The sequence below is a fragment of the Halictus rubicundus genome, unplaced genomic scaffold, assembly GCF_050948215.1.
Source record: "Halictus rubicundus isolate RS-2024b unplaced genomic scaffold, iyHalRubi1_principal scaffold0229, whole genome shotgun sequence".
Classification (NCBI taxonomy): Eukaryota; Metazoa; Arthropoda; class Insecta; order Hymenoptera; family Halictidae; genus Halictus; species Halictus rubicundus.
Genome location: NW_027488770.1, coordinates 173809 through 195534, shown reverse-complemented (window position 1 = coordinate 195534; position 21726 = coordinate 173809).

Below are 21726 nucleotides of genomic sequence, written 5' to 3'. Positions count from 1 at the left end.
AGAGGATAGGAGAGGATAGAGGATAGGATAGGATAGAGGACAGGATACGATAGAGGATAGGATAGGATAGAGGATACGATATAGGATTTAATAGGATAGAGGATAGGATAGGATAGAGGATAGGATAGGATAGAGGATAGAGGATAGGATAGAGGATAGGATAGGATAGAGGATAGGATAGGATAGAGGATAGGATAGGATAGAGGATAGGATAGGATAGAGGATAGGATACGATAGAGGATAGGATACGATAGAGGATAAGGGTAGGATAGAGGATAGGTTAGGATAGAGGATAGGATAGGATAGAAGATAGGATAGGATAGAGGATAGGATACGATAGAGGATAGGATAGGATAGAGGATAGGATAGGATAGAGGATAGGATAGGATAGAGGATAGGATAGGATAGAGGATACGATATAGGATTTAATAGGATAGAGGATAGGATACGATAGAGGATACGATAGGATAGAGGATAGGATAGGATAGAGAATAGGATATGATAGAGGAAAGGATAGGATAGAGGATAGGATAGGATAGAGGATAGGATAGGATAGAGGATGGGATAGGATAGAGGATAATATAGGATAGAGGATAGGATAGGATAGAGGATGGGATAGGATAGAGGATAATATAGGATAGAGGATAGGATAGGATAGAGGATTAGGAGAGGATAGAGGATAGGATAGGATAGAGGACAGGATACGATAGAGGATAGGATAGGATAGAGGATACGATATAGGATTTAATAGGATAGAGGATAGGATAGGATAGAGGATAGGATAGGATAGAGGATAGAGGATAGGATAGAGGATAGGATAGGATAGAGGATAGGATAGGATAGAGGATAGGATATGATAGAGGATAGAGGATGGGATAGGATAGAGGATAGGATAGGATAGAGGATAGGATAGGATAGAGGATAGGATAGGATAGAGGATAGGATAGGATAGAGGATAGGATAGGATAGAGGATAGGATAGGATAGAGGATAGGATAGGATAGAGGATAGGATAGGATAGATGATACGATATAGGATTTAATAGGATAGAGGATAGGATACGATAGAGGATACGATAGGATAGAGGATAGGATAGGATAGAGAATAGGATAGGATAGAGGAAAGGATAGGATAGAGGATACGATATAGGATTTAATAGGATAGAGGATAGGATAGGATAGAGGATAGGATAGGATAGAGGATAGGATAGGATAGAGGATGGGATAGGATAGAGGATAATATAGGATAGAGGATAGGATACGATGGAGGATAGGATACGATAGAGGATAGGATAGGATAGAGGATATGGTACGATAGAGGATAGGATAGGATAGAGGATACGATATAGGATTTAATAGGATAGAGTATAGGATACGATAGAGGATAGGATACGATAGAGGATAGGATATGATAGAGGATAGGATAGGATTGAGGATAGGATAGGATAGAGGATAGTATAGGATAGAGGATAGGATAGGATAGAGGATAGGATAGGATAGAGGATAGGATAGGATAGAGAATAGGATAGGATAGAGGATAGGATAGGATAGAGGATAGGATAGGATAGAGGATAGGATACGATAGAGGATAGGATAGGATAGAGGACACGATATAGGATTTAATAGGATAGAGGATAGGATACGATAGAGGATAGGATAAGATAGAGGATAGGATAGAATAGAGGATAGGATAGGATAGAGGATAGGATAGGATAGAGGATAATATAGGATAGAGGATAGGATAGGATAGAGGATAGGATAGGATAGAGGATAGGATAGGATAGAGGATAGGATAGGATAGAGGATCCGATATAGGATTTAATAGGATAGAGGATAGGATACGATAAAGGATAGGATAGCATAGAGGATAGGATAGGATAGAGAATAGGATATAGGATTGGATAGGATAGCGGATAGGATAGGATTGAGGATTGGATAGGATAGGGGATAGGATACGATAGACGATAGGATAGGATAGAGAATAGGATATAGGATTGGATAGGATAGAGGATAGAATAGGATAGAGGATAGGATAGGATAGAGAATAGGATATGATACAGGATAGGATAGGATAGAGGATAGGATAGGATAGAGGATAGGATAGGATACAGGATAGGATAGGATAGAGGATAGGATATGATAGAGGATAGGATAGGATAGAGGATAGGATAGGATAGAGAATAGGATGGGATAGAGGATAGGATAGGATAGAGGATAGGATAGGATAGAGGATAGGATAGGATAGAGGATGGGATAGGATAGAGGATAGGATAGGATAGAGGATAGGATAGGATAGAGGATAGGATAGGATAGAGGATACGATATAGGATTTAATAGGATAGAGGATAGGATAGGATAGAGGATACGATATAGGATTTAATAGGATAGAGGATAGGATAGGATAGAGGATACGATATAGGATTTAATAGGATAGAGGATAAGATACGATAGAGGATACGATAGGATAGAGGATAGGATAGGATAGAGAATAGGATATGATAGAGGAAAGGATAGGATAGAGGATAGGATAGGATAGAGGATAGGATAGGATAGAGGATGCGATAGGATAGAGGATAATATAGGATAGAGGATAGGATAGGATAGATGATGGGATAGGATAGAGGATAATATAGGATAGAGGATAGGATAGGATAGAGGATAGGAGAGGATAGAGGATAGGATAGGATAGAGGACAGGATACGATAGAGGATAGGATAGGATAGAGGATAGGATAGGATAGAGGATAGGATAGGATAGGATAGAGGATCCGATATAGGATTTAATAGGATAGAGGATAGGATACGATAAAGGATAGGATAGCATAGAGGATAGGATAGGATAGAGAATAGGATATAGGATTGGATAGGATAGCGGATAGGATAGGATTGAGGATTGGATAGGATAGGGGATAGGATACGATAGACGATAGGATAGGATAGAGAATAGGATATAGGATTGGATAGGATAGAGGATAGAATAGGATAGAGGATAGGATAGGATAGAGAATAGGATATGATACAGGATAGGATAGGATAGAGGATAGGATAGGATAGAGGATAGGATAGGATACAGGATAGGATAGGATAGAGGATAGGATATGATAGAGGATAGGATAGGATAGAGGATAGGATAGGATAGAGAATAGGATGGGATAGAGGATAGGATAGGATAGAGGATAGGATAGGATAGAGGATAGGATAGGATAGAGGATGGGATAGGATAGAGGATAGGATAGGATAGAGGATAGGATAGGATAGAGGATAGGATAGGATAGAGGATAGGATAGGATAGAGGATACGATATAGGATTTAATAGGATAGAGGATAGGATAGGATAGAGGATACGATATAGGATATAATAGGATAGAGGATAGGATAGGATAGAGGATAGGATAGGATAGAGGATAGGATAGGATAGAGGATACGATATAGGATTTAATAGGATAGAGGATAGGATACGATAGAGGATACGATAGGATAGAGGATAGGATAGGATAGAGAATAGGATATGATAGAGGAAAGGATAGGATAGAGGATAGGATAGGATAGAGGATAGGATAGGATAGAGGATGGGATAGGATAGAGGATAATATAGGATAGAGGATAGGATAGGATAGAGGATGGGATAGGATAGAGGATAATATAGGATAGAGGATAGGATAGGATAGAGGATGGGATAGGATAGAGGATAGGATAGGATAGAGGATAGGATAGGATAGAGGATAGGATAGGATAGAGGATACGATATAGGATTTAATAGGATAGAGGATAGGATAGGATAGAGGATACGATATAGGATTTAATAGGATAGAGGATAGGATAGGATAGAGGATAGGATAGGATAGAGGATACGATATAGGATTTAATAGGATAGAGGATAAGATACGATAGAGGATACGATAGGATAGAGGATAGGATAGGATAGAGAATAGGATATGATAGAGGAAAGGATAGGATAGAGGATAGGATAGGATAGAGGATAGGATAGGATAGAGGATGCGATAGGATAGAGGATAATATAGGATAGAGGATAGGATAGGATAGATGATGGGATAGGATAGAGGATAATATAGGATAGAGGATAGGATAGGATAGAGGATAGGAGAGGATAGAGGATAGGATAGGATAGAGGACAGGATACGATAGAGGATAGGATAGGATAGAGGATAGGATAGGATAGAGGATAGGATAGGATAGGATAGAGGATCCGATATAGGATTTAATAGGATAGAGGATAGGATACGATAAAGGATAGGATAGCATAGAGGATAGGATAGGATAGAGAATAGGATATAGGATTGGATAGGATAGCGGATAGGATAGGATTGAGGATTGGATAGGATAGGGGATAGGATACGATAGACGATAGGATAGGATAGAGAATAGGATATAGGATTGGATAGGATAGAGGATAGAATAGGATAGAGGATAGGATAGGATAGAGAATAGGATATGATACAGGATAGGATAGGATAGAGGATAGGATAGGATAGAGGATAGGATAGGATACAGGATAGGATAGGATAGAGGATAGGATATGATAGAGGATAGGATAGGATAGAGGATAGGATAGGATAGAGAATAGGATGGGATAGAGGATAGGATAGGATAGAGGATAGGATAGGATAGAGGATAGGATAGGATAGAGGATGGGATAGGATAGAGGATAGGATAGGATAGAGGATAGGATAGGATAGAGGATAGGATAGGATAGAGGATAGGATAGGATAGAGGATACGATATAGGATTTAATAGGATAGAGGATAGGATAGGATAGAGGATACGATATAGGATATAATAGGATAGAGGATAGGATAGGATAGAGGATAGGATAGGATAGAGGATAGGATAGGATAGAGGATACGATATAGGATTTAATAGGATAGAGGATAGGATACGATAGAGGATACGATAGGATAGAGGATAGGATAGGATAGAGAATAGGATATGATAGAGGAAAGGATAGGATAGAGGATAGGATAGGATAGAGGATAGGATAGGATAGAGGATGGGATAGGATAGAGGATAATATAGGATAGAGGATAGGATAGGATAGAGGATGGGATAGGATAGAGGATAATATAGGATAGAGGATAGGATAGGATAGAGGATAGGAGAGGATAGAGGATAGGATAGGATAGAGGACAGGATACGATAGAGGATAGGATAGGATAGAGGATACGATATAGGATTTAATAGGATAGAGGATAGGATAGGATAGAGGATAGGATAGGATAGAGGATAGAGGATAGGATAGAGGATAGGATAGGATAGAGGATAGGATAGGATAGAGGATAGGATAGGATAGAGGATAGGATAGGATAGAGGATAGGATACGATAGAGGATAGGATACGATAGAGGATAAGGGTAGGATAGAGGATAGGATAGGATAGAGGATAGGATAGGATAGAGGATAGGATAGGATAGAGGATAGGATACGATAGAGGATAGGATAGGATAGAGGATAGGATAGGATAGAGGATAGGATAGGATAGAGGATAGGATAGGATAGAGGATAGGATAGGATAGAGGATGGGATAGGATAGAGGATAATATAGGATAGAGGATAGGATAGGATAGAGGATGGGATAGGATAGAGGATAATATAGGCTAGAGGATAGGATAGGATAGAGGATAGGATAGGATAGAGGATAGGATAGGATAGAGGATAGGATACGATAGAGGATAGGATAGGATAGAGGATACGATATAGGATTTAATAGGATAGAGGATAGGATACGATAAAGGATAGGATAGGATAGAGGATAGGATAGAGGATTGGATAGGATAGGGGATAGGATACGATAGAGGATAGGATAGGATAGAGAATAGGATATAGGATTGGATAGGATAGAGGATAGAATAGGATAGAGGATAGGATAGGATAGAGGATAGGATATGATACAGGATAGGATAGGATAGAGGATAGGATAGGATAGAGGATAGGATAGGATACAGGATAGGATAGGATAGAGGATAGGATATGATAGAGGATAGGATAGGATAGAGGATAGGATAGGATAGAGAATAGGATGGGATAGAGGATAGGATAGGATAGAGGATAGGATAGGATAGAGGATAGGATAGGATAGAGGATGGGATAGGATAGAGGATAGGATAGGATAGAGGATAGGATAGGATAGAGGATAGGATAGGATAGAGGATAGGATAGGATAGAGGATACGATATAGGATTTAATAGGATAGAGGATAGGATAGGATAGAGGATACGATATAGGATTTAATAGGATAGAGGATAGGATAGGATAGAGGATAGGATAGGATAGAGGATACGATATAGGATTTAATAGGATAGAGGATAGGATACGATAGAGGATACGATAGGATAGAGGATAGGATAGGATAGAGAATAGGATATGATAGAGGAAAGGATAGGATAGAGGATAGGATAGGATAGAGGATAGGATACGATAGAGGATAGGATAGGATAGAGGATACGATAGGATAGAGGATAGGATAGGATAGAGGATAGGATAGGATAGAGGATAGGATAGGATAGAGGATAGGATGTGATAGAGGATAGGATAGGATAGAGAATAGGATGGGATAGAGGATAGGATAGGATAGAGGATAGGATAGGATAGAGGATAGAGGATGGGATAGGATAGAGGATAGGATAGGATAGAGGATAGGATAGGATAGAGGATAGGATAGGATAGAGGATAGGATAGGATAGAGGATAGGATAGGATAGAGGATAGGATAGGATAGAGGATAGGATAGGATAGAGGATAGGATAGGATAGAGGATACGATATAGGATTTAATAGGATAGAGGATAGGATAGGATAGAGAATAGGATATGATACAGGATAGGATAGGATAGAGGATAGGATAGGATAGAGGATAGGATAGGATACAGGATAGGATAGGATAGAGGATAGGATATGATAGAGGATAGGATAGGATAGAGGATAGGATAGGATAGAGAATAGGATGGGATAGAGGATAGGATAGGATAGAGGATAGGATAGGATAGAGGATAGGATAGGATAGAGGATAGGATAGGATAGAGGATGGGATAGGATAGAGGATAGGATAGGATAGAGGATAGGATAGGATAGAGGATAGGATAGGATAGAGGATAGGATAGGATAGAGGATACGATATAGGATTTAATAGGATAGAGGATAGGATAGGATAGAGGATACGATATAGGATTTAATAGGATAGAGGATAGGATAGGATAGAGGATAGGATAGGATAGAGGATACGATATACGATTTAATAGGATAGAGGATAGGATACGATAGAGGATACGATAGGATAGAGGATAGGATAGGATAGAGAATAGGATATGATAGAGGAAAGGATAGGATAGAGGATAGGATAGGATAGAGGATAGGATAGGATAGAGGATGGGATAGGATAGAGGATAATATAGGATAGAGGATAGGATAGGATAGAGGATGGGATAGGATAGAGGATAATATAGGATAGAGGATAGGATAGGATAGAGGATAGGAGAGGATAGAGGATAGGATAGGATAGAGGACAGGATACGATAGAGGATAGGATAGGATAGAGGATACGATATAGGATTTAATAGGATAGAGGATAGGATAGGATAGAGGATAGGATATAGGATTTAATAGGATAGAGGATAGGATACAGGATAGGATAGGATAGAGGATAGGATAGAGGATTGGATAGGATAGGGGATAGGATACGATAGAGGATAGGATAGGATAGAGAATAGGATATAGGATTGGATAGGATAGAGGATAGAATAGGATAGAGGATAGGATAGGATAGAGGATAGGATATGATACAGGATAGGATAGGATAGAGGATAGGATAGGATAGAGGATAGGATAGGATACAGGATAGGATAGGATAGAGGATAGGATATGATAGAGGATAGGATAGGATAGAGGATAGGATAGGATAGAGAATAGGATGGGATAGAGGATAGGATAGGATAGAGGATAGGATAGGATAGAGGATAGGATAGGATAGAGGATGGGATAGGATAGAGGATAGGATAGGATAGAGGATAGGATAGGATAGAGGATAGGATAGGATAGAGGATAGGATAGGATAGAGGATACGATATAGGATTTAATAGGATAGAGGATAGGATAGGATAGAGGATACGATATAGGATTTAATAGGATAGAGGATAGGATAGGATAGAGGATAGGATAGGATAGAGGATACGATATAGGATTTAATAGGATAGAGGATAGGATACGATAGAGGATACGATAGGATAGAGGATAGGATAGGATAGAGAATAGGATATGATAGAGGAAAGGATAGGATAGAGGATAGGATAGGATAGAGGATAGGATACGATAGAGGATAGGATAGGATAGAGGATACGATAGGATAGAGGATAGGATAGGATAGAGGATAGGATAGGATAGAGGATAGGATAGGATAGAGGATAGGATGTGATAGAGGATAGGATAGGATAGAGAATAGGATGGGATAGAGGATAGGATAGGATAGAGGATAGGATAGGATAGAGGATAGAGGATGGGATAGGATAGAGGATAGGATAGGATAGAGGATAGGATAGGATAGAGGATAGGATAGGATAGAGGATAGGATAGGATAGAGGATAGGATAGGATAGAGGATAGGATAGGATAGAGGATAGGATAGGATAGAGGATAGGATAGGATAGAGGATACGATATAGGATTTAATAGGATAGAGGATAGGATAGGATAGAGAATAGGATATGATACAGGATAGGATAGGATAGAGGATAGGATAGGATAGAGGATAGGATAGGATACAGGATAGGATAGGATAGAGGATAGGATATGATAGAGGATAGGATAGGATAGAGGATAGGATAGGATAGAGAATAGGATGGGATAGAGGATAGGATAGGATAGAGGATAGGATAGGATAGAGGATAGGATAGGATAGAGGATAGGATAGGATAGAGGATGGGATAGGATAGAGGATAGGATAGGATAGAGGATAGGATAGGATAGAGGATAGGATAGGATAGAGGATGGGATAGGATAGAGGATAATATAGGATAGAGGATAGGATAGGATAGAGGATGGGATAGGATAGAGGATAATATAGGATAGAGGATAGGATAGGATAGAGGATAGGAGAGGATAGAGGATAGGATAGGATAGAGGACAGGATACGATAGAGGATAGGATAGGATAGAGGATACGATATAGGATTTAATAGGATAGAGGATAGGATAGGATAGAGGATAGGATATAGGATTTAATAGGATAGAGGATAGGATACAGGATAGGATAGGATAGAGGATAGGATAGGATAGAGGATAGGATAGGATAGAGGATAGGATAGGATAGAGGATAGGATACGATAGAGGATAGGATACGATAGAGGATAAGGGTAGGATAGAGGATAGGATAGGATAGAGGATAGGATAGGATAGAGGATAGGATACGATAGAGGATAGGATAGGATAGAGGATAGGATAGGATAGAGGATAGGATAGGATAGAGGATAGGATAGGATAGAGGATAGGATAGGATAGAGGATGGGATAGGATAGAGGATAATATAGGATAGAGGATAGGATAGGATAGAGGATGGGATAGGATAGAGGATAATATAGGCTAGAGGATAGGATAGGATAGAGGATAGGATAGGATAGAGGATAGGATAGGATAGAGGATAGGATACGATAGAGGATAGGATAGGATAGAGGATACGATATAGGATTTAATAGGATAGAGGATAGGATACGATAAAGGATAGGATAGGATAGAGGATAGGATATAGGATTGGATAGGATAGCGGATAGGATAGGATAGGGGATTGGATAGGATAGAGAATAGGATATAGGATTGGATAGGATAGAGGATAGAATAGGATAGAGGATAGGATAGGATAGAGAATAGGATATGATACAGGATAGGATAGGATAGAGGATAGGATAGGATAGAGGATAGGATAGGATACAGGATAGGATAGGATAGAGGATAGGATATGATAGAGGATAGGATAGGATAGAGGATAGGATAGGATAGAGAATAGGATGGGATAGAGGATAGGATAGGATAGAGGACAGGATAGGATAGAGGATGGGATAGGATAGAGGATAGGATAGGATAGAGGATAGGATAGGATAGAGGATAGGATAGGATAGAGGATAGGATAGGATAGAGGATACGATATAGGATTTAATAGGATAGAGGATAGGATAGGATAGAGGATAGGATAGGATAGAGGATACGATATAGGATTTAATAGGATAGAGGATAGGATACGATAGAGGATACGATAGGATAGAGGATAGGATAGGATGGAGAATAGGATATGATAGAGGAAAGGATAGGATAGAGGATAGGATAGGATAGAGGATAGGATAGGATAGAGGATGGGATAGGATAGAGGATAATATAGGATAGAGGATAGGATAGGATAGAGGATGGGATAGGATAGAGGATAATATAGGATAGAGGATAGGATAGGATAGAGGATAGGAGAGGATAGAGGATAGGATAGGATAGAGGACAGGATACGATAGAGGATAGGATAGGATAGAGGATACGATATAGGATTTAATAGGATAGAGGATAGGATAGGATAGAGGATAGGATAGGATAGAGGATAGAGGATAGGATAGAGGATAGGATAGGATAGAGGATAGGATAGGATAGAGGATAGGATAGGATAGAGGATAGGATAGGATAGAGGATAGGATACGATAGAGGATAGGATACGATAGAGGATAAGGGTAGGATAGAGGATAGGATAGGATAGAGGATAGGATAGGATAGAAGATAGGATAGGATAGAGGATAGGATACGATAGAGGATAGGATAGGATAGAGGATAGGATAGGATAGAGGATAGGATAGGATAGAGGATAGGATAGGATAGAGGATACGATATAGGATTTAATAGGATAGAGGATAGGATACGATAGAGGATACGATAGGATAGAGGATAGGATAGGATAGAGAATAGGATATGATAGAGGAAAGGATAGGATAGAGGATAGGATAGGATAGAGGATAGGATAGGATAGAGGATGGGATAGGATAGAGGATAATATAGGATAGAGGATAGGATAGGATAGAGGATGGGATAGGATAGAGGATAATATAGGATAGAGGATAGGATAGGATAGAGGATAGGAGAGGATAGAGGATAGGATAGGATAGAGGACAGGATACGATAGAGGATAGGATAGGATAGAGGATACGATATAGGATTTAATAGGATAGAGGATAGGATAGGATAGAGGATAGGATAGGATAGAGGATAGAGGATAGGATAGAGGATAGGATAGGATAGAGGATAGGATAGGATAGAGGATAGGATAGGATAGAGGATAGGATAGGATAGAGGATAGGATACGATAGAGGATAGGATACGATAGAGGATAAGGGTAGGATAGAGGATAGGATAGGATAGAGGATAGGATAGGATAGAGGATAGGATAGGATAGAGGATAGGATACGATAGAGGATAGGATAGGATAGAGGATAGGATAGGATAGAGTATAGGATAGGATAGGATAGAGGATAGGATAGGATAGAGGATGGGATAGGATAGAGGATAGGATAGGATAGAGGATTGGATAGGATAGGGGATAGGATAGGATAGAGGATAGGATAGGATAGAGAATAGGATATAGGATTGGATAGGATAGAGGATAGAATAGGATAGAGGTTAGGATAGGATAGAGGATAGGATATGATACAGGATAGGATAGGATAGAGGATAGAATAGAGGATAGGATAGGATAGAGGATAGGATAGGATACAGGATAGGATAGGATAGAGGATAGGATATGATAGAGGATAGGATAGGATAGAGGATAGAATAGGATAGAGGATAGGATAGGATAGAGAATAGGATGGGATAGAGGATAGGATAGGATAGAGGATAGGATAGGATAGAGGATAATATAGGATAGAGGATAGGATAGGATAGAGGATAGGATAGGATAGAGGATAGGATAGGATAGAGGATAGGATAGGATAGAGGATAGGATACGATAGAGGATAGGATAGGATAGAGGATACGATATAGGATTTAATAGGATAGAGGATAGGATACGATAAAGGATAGGATAGGATAGAGGATAGGATATAGGATTGGATAGGATAGCGGATAGGATAGGATAGGGGATTGGATAGGATAGAGAATAGGATATAGGATTGGATAGGATAGAGGATAGAATAGGATAGAGGATAGGATAGGATAGAGGATAGGATAGGATAGAGGATAGGATAGGATAGAGGATAGGATAGGATAGAGGATAGGATAGGATAGAGGATAGGATAGGATAGTGGATACGATATAGGATTTAATAGGATAGAGGATAGGATACGATAGAGGATACTATAGGATTGAGGATAGGATAGGATAGAGAATAGGATAGGATAGAGGAAAGGATAGGATAGAGGATAGGATAGGATGGAGGATAGGATAGGATAGAGGATGGGATATGATAGAGGATAATATAGGATAGAGGATAGGATAGGATATAGGATAGGATAGGATAGAGGATAGGATAGGATAGAGGATAGGATAGGATAGAGGATAGGAGAGGATAGAGGATAGGATAGGATAGAGGACAGGATACGATAGAGGATAGGATAGGATAGAGGATACGATATAGGATTTAATAGGATAGAGGATAGGATAGGATAGAGGATAGGATAGGATAGAGGATGGGATAGGATAGAGGATAATATAGGATAGAGGATAGGATAGGATAGAGGATGGGATAGGATAGAGGATAATATAGGATAGAGGATAGGATAGGATAGAGGATAGGAGAGGATAGAGGATAGGATAGGATAGAGGACAGGATACGATAGAGGATAGGATAGTATAGAGGATACGATATAGGATTTAATAGGATAGAGGATAGGATAGGATAGAGGATAGGATAGGATAGAGGATAGAGGATAGGATAGAGGATAGGATAGGATAGAGGATAGGATAGGATAGAGGATAGGATAGGATAGAGGATAGGATAGGATAGAGGATAGGATACGATAGAGGATAGGATACGATAGAGGATAAGGGTAGGATAGAGGATAGGATAGGATAGAGGATAGGATAGGATAGAGGATAGGATAGGATAGAGGATAGGATACGATAGAGGATAGGATACGATAGAGGATGGGATAGGATAGAGGATAGGATAGGATAGAGGATTGGATAGGATAGGGGATAGGATAGGATAGAGGATAGGATAGGATAGAGAATAGGATATAGGATTGGATAGGATAGAGGATAGAATAGGATAGAGGATAGGATAGGATAGAGGATAGGATATGATACAGGATAGGATAGGATAGAGGATAGGATAGAGGATAGGATAGGATAGAGGATAGGATAGGATACAGGATAGGATAGGATAGAGGATAGGATATGATAGAGGATAGGATAGGATAGAGGATAGAATAGGATAGAGGATAGGATAGGATAGAGAATAGGATGGGATAGAGGATAGGATAGGATAGAGGATAGGATAGGATAGAGGATAATATAGGATAGAGGATAGGATAGGATAGAGGATAGGATAGGATAGAGGATAGGATAGGATAGAGGATAGGATAGGATAGAGGATAGGATACGATAGAGGATAGGATAGGATAGAGGATACGATATAGGATTTAATAGGATAGAGGATAGGATACGATAAAGGATAGGATAGGATAGAGGATAGGATATAGGATTGGATAGGATAGCGGATAGGATAGGATAGGGGATTGGATAGGATAGAGAATAGGATATAGGATTGGATAGGATAGAGGATAGAATAGGATAGAGGATAGGATAGGATAGAGGATAGGATAGGATAGAGGATAGGATAGGATAGAGGATAGGATAGGATAGAGGATAGGATAGGATAGAGGATAGGATAGGATAGTGGATACGATATAGGATTTAATAGGATAGAGGATAGGATACGATAGAGGATACTATAGGATTGAGGATAGGATAGGATAGAGAATAGGATAGGATAGAGGAAAGGATAGGATAGAGGATAGGATAGGATGGAGGATAGGATAGGATAGAGGATGGGATATGATAGAGGATAATATAGGATAGAGGATAGGATAGGATATAGGATAGGATAGGATAGAGGATAGGATAGGATAGAGGATAGGATAGGATAGAGGATAGGATAGGATAGAGGATAGGATAGGATAGAGGATAGGATAGGATAGAGGATAGGATAGGATAGAGGATAGGATAGGATAGAGGATAGGATACGATAGAGGATAAGGATAGGATAGAGGATAGGATAGGATAGAGGATAGGATATGATAGAGGATACGATAGAGGATAGGATACGATAGAGGATAGGATAGGATAGAGGATAGGATAGGATAGAGAATAGGATACGATAGAGGATAGGATAGGATAGAGGATAGGATAGGATAGAGGATAGGATAGGATAGAGGATAGGATAGGATACAGGATAGGATAGGATAGAGGATAGGATATGATACAGGATAGGATAGGATAGAGGATAGGATATGATAGAGGATACGATAGGATAGAGGATAGGATAGGATAGAGAATAGGATGGGATAGAGGATAGGATAGGATAGAGGATAGGATAGGATAGAGGATAGGATACGATAGAGGATGGGATAGGATAGAGGATAGGATAGGATAGAGGATAGGATAGGATAGAGGATAGGATAGGATAGAGGATAGGATAGGATAGAGGATAGGATAGGATAGAGGATACGATATAGGATTTAATAGGATAGAGGATAGGATACGATAGAGGATACGATAGGATAGAGGATAGGATAGGATAGAGAATAGGATAGGATAGAGGAAAGGATAGGGTAGAGGATAGGATAGGATGGAGGATAGGATAGGGTAGAGGATACGATATAGGATTTAATAGGATAGAGGATAGGATACTATAGAGGATACGATAGGATAGAGGATAGGATAGGATAGAGAATAGGATAGGATAGAGGAAAGGATAGGATAGAGGATAGGATAGGATAGAGGATAGGATAGGGTAGAGGATAGGATAGGATAGAGGATAGGATAGGATAGAGGATAGGATATGATAGAGGATAGGATAGGATAGAGGATAGGATAGGATAGAGAATAGGATGGGATAGAGGATAGGATAGGATAGAGGATAGGATAGGATAGAGGATAGGATAGGATAGAGGATGGGATAGGATAGAGGATAGGATAGGATAGAGGATGGGATAGGATAGAGGATAGGATAGGATAGAGGATACGATAGAGGATACGATAGGATAGAGGATAGGATATGATAGAGGATAGGATAGGATAGAGGATAGGATAGGATTGAGGATAGGATAGGATAGAGGATAGTATAGGATAGAGGATAGGATAGGATAGAGGATAGGACAGGATAGAGGATAGGATAGGATAGAGAATAGGATAGGATAGAGGATAGGATAGGATAGAGGATAGGATAGGATAGAGGATAGGATACGATAGAGGATAGGATAGGATAGAGGATACGATATAGGATTTAATAGGATAGAGGATAGGATACGATAGAGGATAGGATAAGATAGAGGATAGGATAGGATAGAGGATAGGATAGGATAGAGGATAGGATAGGATAGAGGATAGGATAGGATAGAGGATAATATAGGATAGAGGATAGGATAGGATAGAGGATAGGATAGGATAGAGGATAGGATAGGATAGAGGATCCGATATAGGATTTAATAGGATAGAGGATAGGATACGATAAAGGATAGGATAGGATAGAGGATAGGATATAGGATTGGATAGGATAGCGGATAGGATAGGATAGGGGATTGGATAGGATAGAGAATAGGATATAGGATTGGATAGGATAGAGGATAGAATAGGATAGAGGATAGGATAGGATATGATACAGGATAGGATAGGATAGAGGATAGGATAGGATAGAGGATAGGATAGGATACAGGATAGGATAGGATAGAGGATAGGATATGATACAGGATAGGATAGGATAGAGGATAGGATATGATAGAGGATACGATAGGATAGAGGATAGGATAGGATAGAGAATAGGATGGGATAGAGGATAGGATAGGATAGAGGATAGGATAGGATAGAGGATAGGATACGATAGAGGATGGGATAGGATAGAGGATAGGATAGGATAGAGGATAGGATAGGATAGAGGATAGGATAGGATAGAGGATAGGATAGGATAGAGGATAGGATAGGATAGAGGATAGGATAGGATAGAGGATACGATATAGGATTTAATAGGATAGAGGATAGGATACGATAGAGGATACGATAGGATAGAGGATAGGATAGGATAGAGAATAGGATAGGATAGAGGATAGGATAGGATAGAGGATAGGATAGGATAGAGGATAGGATAGGATAGAGGATACGATATAGGATTTAATAGGATAGAGGATAGGATACGATAGAGGATACGATAGGATAGAGGATAGGATAGGATAGAGGATAGGATAGGATTGAGGATAGGATAGGATAGAGGATAGTATAGGATAGAGGATAGGATAGGATAGAGGATAGGATAGGATAGAGGATAGGATAGGATAGAGAATAGGATAGGATAGAGGATAGGATAGGATAGAGGATAGGATAGGATAGAGGATAGGATACGATAGAGGATAGGATAGGATAGAGGATACGATATAGGATTTAATAGGATAGAGGATAGGATACGATAGAGGATAGGATAAGATAGAGGATAGGATAGGATAGAGGATAGGATAGGATAGAGGATAGGATAGGATAGAGGATCCGATATAGGATTTAATAGGATAGAGGATAGGATACGATAAAAGATAGGATAGGATAGAGGATAGGATATAGGATTGGATAGGATAGCGGATAGGATAGGATAGGGGATTGGATAGGATAGAGAATAGGATATAGGATTGGATAGGATAGAGGATAGAATAGGATAGAGGATAGGATAGGATAGAGGATAGGATATGATACAGGATAGGATAGGATAGAGGATAGGATAGGATAGAGAATAGGATGGGATAGAGGATAGGATAGGATAGAGGATAAGATAGGATAGAGGATAGGATACGATAGAGGATGGGATAGGATAGAGGATAGGATAGGATAGAGGATAGGATAGGATAGAGGATAGGATAGGATAGAGGATAGGATAGGATAGGATAGAGGATAGGATAGGATAGAGGATAGGATAGGATAGAGGATACGATATAGGATTTAATAGGATAGAGAATAGGATAGGATAGAGGAAAGGATAGGATAGAGGATAGGATAGGATAGAGGATAGGATAGGATAGAGGATAGGATAGGATAGAGGATAGGATATGATAGAGGATAGGATAGGATAGAGGATAGGATAGGATAGAGAATAGGATGGGATAGAGGATAGGATAGGATAGAGGATAGGATAGGATAGAGGATAGGATAGGATAGAGGATGGGATAGGATAGAGGATAGGATAGGATAGAGGATAGGATAGGATAGAGGATAGGATAGGATAGAGGATAGGATAGGATAGAGGATAGGATAGGATAGAGGATAGGATAGGATAGAGGATACGATATAGGATTTAATAGGATAGAGGATAGGATACGATAGAGGATACGATAGGATAGAGGACAGGATAGGATAGAGAATAGGATAGGATAGAGGAAAGGATAGGATAGAGGATACGATATAGGATTTAATAGGATAGAGGATAGGATAGGATAGAGGATAGGATAGGATAGAGGATAGGATAGGATAGAGGATGGGATAGGATAGAGGATAATATAGGATAGAGGATAGGATACGATGGAGGATAGGATACGATAGAGGATAGGATAGGATAGAAGATATGATACGATAGAGGATAGGATAGGATAGAGGATACGATATAGGATTTAATAGGATAGAGTATAGGATACGATAGAGGATAGGATACGATAGAGGATAGGATATGATAGAGGATAGGATAGGATAGAGGATAGGATAGGATTGAGGATAGGATAGGATAGAGGATAGTATAGGATAGAGGATAGGATAGGATAGAGGATAGGATAGGATAGAGGATAGGATAGGATAGAGAATAGGATAGGATAGAGGATAGGATAGGATAGAGGATAGGATAGGATAGAGGATAGGATACGATAGAGGATAGGATAGGATAGAGGATACGATATAGGATTTAATAGGATAGAGGATAGGATACGATAGAGGATAGGATAAGATAGAGGATAGGATAGGATAGAGGATAGGATAGGATAGAGGATAGGATAGGATAGAGGATAGGATAGGATAGAGGATAATATAGGATAGAGGATAGGATAGGATAGAGGATAGGATAGGATAGAGGATAGGATAGGATAGAGGATAGGATAGGATAGAGGATCCGATATAGGATTTAATAGGATAGAGGATAGGATACGATAAAGGATAGGATAGGATAGAGGATAGGATAGGATAGAGAATAGGATATAGGATTGGATAGGATAGCGGATAGGATAGGATTGAGGATTGGATAGGATAGGGGATAGGATACGATAGACGATAGGATAGGATAGAGAATAGGATATAGGATTGGATAGGATAGAGGATAGAATAGGATAGAGGATAGGATAGGATAGAGGATAGGATATGATACAGGATAGGATAGGATAGAGGATAGGATAGGATAGAGGATAGGATAGGATACAGGATAGGATAGGATAGAGGATAGGATATGATAGAGGATAGGATAGGATAGAGGATAGGATAGGATAGAGAATAGAATGGGATAGAGGATAGGATAGGATAGAGGATAGGATAGGATAGAGGATAGGATAGGATAGAGGATAGGATAGGATAGAGGATAGGATAGGATAGAGGATCCGATATAGGATTTAATAGGATAGAGGATAGGATACGATAAAGGATAGGATAGGATAGAGGATAGGATATAGGATTGGATAGGATAGCGGATAGGATAGGATAGGGGATTGGATAGGATAGAGAATAGGATATAGGATTGGATAGGATAGAGGATAGTATAGGATAGAGGATAGGATAGGATAGAGGATAGGATATGATACAAGATAGGATAGGATAGAGGATAGGATACGATAGAGGATAGGATAGGATACAGGATAGGATAGGATAGAGGATAGGATATGATACAGGATAGGATAGGATAGAGGATAGGATATGATAGAGGATACGATAGGATAGAGGATAGGATAGGATAGAGAATAGGATGGGATAGAGGATAGGATAGGATAGAGGATAGGATAGGATAGAGGATAGGATACGATAGAGGATGGGATAGGATAGAGGATAGGATAGGATAGAGGATAGGATAGGATAGAGGATAGGATAGGGTAGAGGATAGGATAGGATAGAGGATAGGATAGGATAGAGGATAGGATAGGATAGAGGATACGATATAGGATTTAATAGGATAGAGGATAGGATACGATAGAGGATACGATAGGATAGAGGATAGGATAGGATAGAGAATAGGATAGGATAGAGGAAAGGATAGGGTAGAGGATAGGATAGGATGGAGGATAGGATAGGGTAGAGGATACGATATAGGATTTAATAGGTTAGAGGATAGGATACTATAGAGGATACGATAGGATAGAGGATAGGATAGGATAGAGAATAGGATAGGATAGAGGAAAGGATAGGATAGAGGATAGGATAGGATAGAGGATAGGATAGGATAGAGGATAGGATAGGATAGAGGATAGGATAGGATAGAGGATAGGATATGATAGAGGATAGGATAGGATAGAGGATAGGATAGGATAGAGAATAGGATGGGATAGAGGATAGGATAGGATAGAGGATAGGATAGGATAGAGGATAGGATAGGATAGAGGATGGGATAGGATAGAGGATAGGATAGGATAGAGGATAGGATAGGATAGAGGATAGGATAGGATAGAGGATAGGATAGGATAGAGGATAGGATAGGATAGAGGATAGGATAGGATAGAGGATAGGATAGGATAGAGGATACGATATAGGATTTAATAGGATAGAGGATAGGATACGATAGAGGATACGATAGGATAGAGGATAGGATAGGATAGAGAATAGGATAGGATAGAGGAAAGGATAGGATAGAGGATACGATATAGGATTTAATAGGATAGAGGATAGGATAGGATAGAGGATAGGATAGGATAGAGGATAGGATAGGATAGAGGATGGGATAGGATAGAGGATAATATAGGATAGAGGATCGGATACGATGGAGGATAGGATACGATAGAGGATAGGATAGGATAGAAGATATGATACGATAGAGGATAGGATAGGATAGAGGATACGATATAGGATTTAATAGGATAGAGTATAGGATACGATAGAGGATACGATAGGATAGAGGATAGGATAGGATAGAGAATAGGATAGGATAGAGGAAAGGATAGGATAGAGGATAGGATAGGATAGAGGATAGTATAGGATAGAGGATAGGATAGGATAGAGGATAGGATAGGATAGAGGATAGGATATGATAGAGGATAGGATAGGATAGAGGATAGGATAGGATAGAGAATAGGATGGGATAGAGGATAGGATAGGATAGAGGATAGGATAGGATAGAGGATAGGATAGGATAGAGGATGGGATAGGATAGAGGATAGGATAGGATAGAGGATAGGATAGGATAGAGGATAGGATAGGATAGAGGATAGGATAGGATAGAGGATAGGATAGGATAGAGGATAGGATAGGATAGAGGATACGATATAGGATTTAATAGGATAGAGGATAGGATACGATAGAGGATACGATAGGATAGAGGATAGGATAGGATAGAGAATAGGATAGGATAGAGGAAAGGATAGGATAGAGGATACGATATAGGATTTAATAGGATAGAGGATAGGATAGGATAGAGGATAGGATAGGATAGAGGATAGGATAGGATAGAGGATGGGATAGGATAGAGGATAATATAGGATAGAGGATCGGATACGATGGAGGATAGGATACGATAGAGGATAGGATAGGATAGAAGATATGATACGATAGAGGATAGGATAGGATAGAGGATACGATATAGGATTTAATAGGATAGAGTATAGGATACGATAGAGGATAGGATACGATAGAGGATAGGATATGATAGAGGATAGGATAGGATAGAGGATAGGATAGGATTGAGGATAGGATAGGATAGAGGATAGTATAGGATAGAGGATAGGATAGGATAGAGGATAGGATAGGATAGAGGATAGGATAGGATAGAGAATAGGATAGGATAGAGGATAGGATAGGATAGAGGATAGGATAGGATAGAGGATAGGATACGATAGATAATAGGATAGGATAGAGGATACGATATAGGATTTAATAGGATAGAGGATAGGATAGGATAGAGGATAGGATAGGATAGAGGATAGGATACGATAGAGGATAGGATAAGATAGAGGATAGGATAGGATAGAGGATAGGATAGGATAGAGGATAGGATAGGATAGAGGATAGGATAGGATAGAGGATAATATAGGATAGAGGATAGGATAGGATAGAGGATAGGATAGGATAGAGGATAGGATAGGATAGAGGATCCGATATAGGATTTAATAGGATAGAGGATAGGATACGATAAAGGATAGGATAGGATAGAGGATAGGATAGGATAGAGAATAGGATATAGGATTGGATAGGATAGCGGATAGGATAGGATTGAGGATTGGATAGGATAGGGGATAGGATACGATAGACGATAGGATAGGATAGAGAATAGGATATAGGATTGGATAGGATAGAGGATAGAATAGGATAGAGGATAGGATAGGATAGAGGATA